Here is a 4609-nt window from a genome sequence, read left to right as displayed (position 1 = left end):
ACTTTTTAAGGAATTCTTACTTGGAATATGTCTTACACTACGTCTTTGGGATTCTTGGTCTTCCCCAAATAGAAAATACTTGTCTGTACAAAGGGTGCCTGTCCTATAAACTTTTCAAGGTTAAATAGAAATTCCTTCTAGCTTTCTGCATGTTTAGTCAGAAGCACAGATGGATAAATTTGTCCAATTTAAGTTTGCTCCATTTTTTATTTTCTCAGACATTCTCTTTGGGGCCATCGATTTGCTAACTGCATGGTGAAAAAAAGGTTTGCATGAATATTTGTTCATACTTTGTATGACTTTTTCCAAGTGTGTGTGCTTTTTCCTTTTTTTGTTGGCCCAATTATTCTCTAACGTATTTTTCTGTACACATTTCCCTAATATATATAACTTTTTGTGCCCATTTTGGTTTATATATTTGGTGCATTTTTTAGAAGCTGTGAACCCCATCACAAAATGACCAGAAATGTCAACTGAGCACTCAAATGTGCTATGTTCTAGTAGATTCAAGTGGGAAACTGGGAAACTGCATATATAAAAATGCAGATTTTTGTTCCTCCATACTATTCAAAAGAATGCCGTATTAATTTCAACAGATCATACTTAAAAATAAAATGTAAGTGACAAATGCTCAAGGAAGAAAGACACAACCACCCCAAAGACACTGGAATTTATAGAAATGTTGGGACAAGAAACACCTCTGCCCAACATCCAGATAATGCTGATTTATAACTAATCTCCGCTTGCATCTAACTGAAACAAACATGCCCTGGCTACATTTTTCTTCTGCTGTATTGTCATGGCATTGCATTCATCTCATCCTCAGCCCATATGTGAAACAAGCTTGTCATCTTTACAGTAGTGTTTCCCCATTTAAACTGACAGCATTCAGCAGCAGCTACAAAGTGCGCACAATCTGTTACATGTCACCATCAGTTATGTCAGAGGCAAAGTCAGGTGGCCAACCAAGGGTCTTACCTGCTGCATTCTGCTGTTGCTCCCTAAAGAGTCAGATACAGCAGTGCTCTGCTGGTGGCTTATCAGAATTGTGCACTAGTGCTAGACTGCTTAGCCTGCAGTTAAGTGCTTTAAATCTATGGCCCATTCCCATTTAATGGAAAGTTGAAATAGCAAATCAGTAGAATGGGGTAACTGTGGAATGATGGAACCACGACACAGTGTAAGCGTGGGATAGCATAACGGTAAAATTGCCTAACAGACGGAAACAACAGGCCAGCACACTCCTGAACACAGCAAGGATGAATTTAGAAGTTGGCATTTACTGCTTATACTGTATAATGAAAGGAAAAGACAGGGAGAGAATTGCGAAATAAAAATGTTACCTGTCTTTGTGATTCTGTTGGTTTTTTTTTTAACTTTATTCAACTTAGTTTATAATATAGTAGAACGTACAACAAGCAACAGAGGAAGATGGACAGGCCTGCACTAGATCGGTCCCATTTCTGCTCCAGTGCCATGATTGATAGATACAGGTAGTCCCTGACTTATGACCATCATTCATTTAATGACCATTTGAAGTTACGACAGTGCTGAAAAAAGTGACTTACAACACTCACGCTTACGATCATCACAGTGTCCCTGAGGTCACAGGATCAAAATTCTAATGCTTGGCAATTGGCCTGTATTTATGATGGTTGCAGTGTCCTGTGGTCACATGTTCGCCATTTGTGACCTTCCCAGAGGGCTTCTGACAAGAAAAGTTAATGGGGGTAGCCAGATTTGCTTAACAACCATGTGATTCGCTTAACACCTGTGTGACTCACTTAATGACCACAGCAAAAAAAAAGTCATAAAATCAGGGGCGACTCACTTAATGATTGCACTGCTTAGCAATGGAAGTTCCAGTCCCAATTGAGGTCATAAGTTGAAAACTACTGTACTTTTTTTCCATTGGCTGGTGATGCACTGCAGAGGGAAACCAGCAACAGTCGCTTCACTTATCATGCATTGTGCATGCAAGATCAGAACAGCTCCATTTTCCAGTGAATCAGACAAGAGGTAATCAATCTTGATCATCAATGGAGGTAGTAAAAGTCACGCCAGTGTCATTTTCAGCCAATTGAAAGATGGGTAGAAAGCATTTTAACTCGGTGATGGGAAAAGGCCCTTAGATAGGCAACCAGCTTGACAGAGCACCAGATGGTCTCCTTGGTTTTTAAACCTACAGGGGAGTATTCCTACCCACCCATACACGCAAGTATTTTTCACCTGCCAACATCTACAGATGAAGGATCTGCCAAAGGACTGGAGTTAGAAATGGTTAAAAGAAGTTGGCAACCTGACAGGAACTGTAGATTTACAGCCACAGCCTTTTGAACTTCTAGAGAAGGAGCCTGTGAATCTATGCAACATAATCCAATTTTTGAGCTCCTTCAGCTGTGGGAAGAAAGAATTGTGGCTCTCTGGATAACCATGGTCTCCTGCCAGTTGAAGGGCAATGACTTCTCCATCGTGCACCGATTGCTTCTGCCAGAAAACATCTCCTGTGTGGGTCATTATCTGCATAGCGAAAATATTAAATCATTTCCTCCTGCAAAGCTGGCTGGCTCACTTGCTTTCTGGGCCTCAAGGTGGGAAGAATGCAGTTCTAAGCCATTTTAAAATACAAAATATCTGGAAGGTCATTCCTGCTCCAGCTGAAAAATTCTTGAAGTGATTCAGTTTCAAAACAAAATGAAATAGGGGGTGGTAGATACAATCCCTTGGCTGTTGGAACTCAATATTTTGCTTACATTTACATAGATGAAAAGTAATATTGGAGGAAAGAAGGTTACGTTTTGTCACACACTGTACATGGGAAAATTCTAGGTGGGATTGCCAAATTTTTCATCCAGGATTGCTTCTTCATCTTTGATCAGGACATTCAAAAAACAGGGTCCACCACTCAGAAAAGAGAAGAACGCTTTTGCACCTTTACTATTTATGCAGAGGGGTGAATTAAACTGCAACCTATGTCTGATTAAATTTGTCGCACAGCAATTCAAAGGACAGAGATGCCATTTTGCGTTTCGCTACAATATCTTCCCTTGCGTGTGAAGCAAATCCAAATAGACAGACGTAACATAGTAAAACATATGAGATGATTAAAAAAAAAAAAGAGGCTGAACCATAACATTATTTAGACAAGGCTTTTTAGACAGCTGTGTCAGAAGGAACCAGAAATCTTTCTTGATCAATGCCCCTTATATTTGGGGAATGTGACGTCTGCTATCACAGCTATGCTAAAATCCAGGATTTCTCAACTGATTCTTTGAATTAAGTTTTACTGAAACTTTATTGAAAGTGGCTCAGTATACTTTGAAGTTTCTAGTGAAATGGAATCTGCCCCTTTCTGGTTTTGCCAGTCTGGCATGAGCTGAACAAACCTATGAAGGTTAGCTACCTTGTCCCTCTTGCCAGGAATCCTTAAATTCCAAGGGAAGCCATTGTGAGGGGGTGCCTCTTATTCCAATTATGGATAGCAAGGAAACTTCAGCATGATTAAAAAATGCATACAGTAACAGGCAACAAGGACAGCATCTACTACAGCCTAAAACAAAACTAAACAGAAAGATACCACCCAAAGAAATCCTGGAGAAAATTTTCATCATCTTGAGAATGACAGAAAAACAGAAGCCTCTTTTACGGGGGAAGAAAATTGTTCAGAGGACGGATTTCAGTGCCTGATTAAGAATGTTCGTTCCAAAAGACTGCCTCTAAGGATTAAAACATTTGAACTGCCAGCATTTCAGGTTTTCTAAAATAGGAATTTTCAAGGCTACAATAGATGCAAATCCCAAAGTTCCAGAGCTTCAGTAGCCCTTAGACACAGCCTCTTGTGTTACCCCAAACTCCAGCTACCATACTGTTTAATGGGACAAAAGTAAGTGAATACCAGATATCAATTTAATTTTAATTAATAAAAATATTCATTCTTATTTCTTCAATTTTTCTCTTGGCTTCACCCAGTGCTTTTTTAGAGTGGGCCTTGGCAGGCTTGTGAAAAGCCAACCACGGTTCTCTATTCCTCAAAGATTAATCTATAATGTTAAAAAAAAATACTTCTTTTAACATACATGAGTGCAGGGTAGGGGCAGGGAGAAACATGGAATGTATTCCTGTTATCCTGGATTGGTCATGTACTGTACAATTAAGATGGAGCTGGTTGCAATTCTTTAGCTATAGATAAGATCTAAATGAAGATGCTGGCACATATGGAAAGGCAAAGATTTAAGATTGTATCAGCAGTCATCAGTCATGTCCATATCTCACTCAATTAATTCCAGCAAGCCCTTTGAGCTATATCCATAGTCTTTGAGATATTCAAGCATCCCATGCTCATTAAATGTGCTGCGGGTAGCTGTGCACACATTTGCTGGCCACTGATATGGAGCTTAACCTCACTGTCCCTGCATTTTCCTGCTTTGATCTATTTAAAGAACCAATTCTGCATGTCTTTATCTGGGTTACAGAAGCAGTATTCCTACAGACATTAAGTATTTCCTATCTTCCCCAACTGCCTTTGGCTTTTGTTTCTCTACCAGGGCTCCAGTTATGAACATACTATGGCTGTGGGGTATTTGGTAACATTTTATTTTGAGAATCAATT

The sequence above is a fragment of the Candoia aspera genome, chromosome 5 (assembly GCF_035149785.1).
Source record: "Candoia aspera isolate rCanAsp1 chromosome 5, rCanAsp1.hap2, whole genome shotgun sequence".
NCBI lineage: Eukaryota > Metazoa > Chordata > Lepidosauria > Squamata > Boidae > Candoia > Candoia aspera.
Note: the sequence above shows the minus strand (reverse complement) of the source record.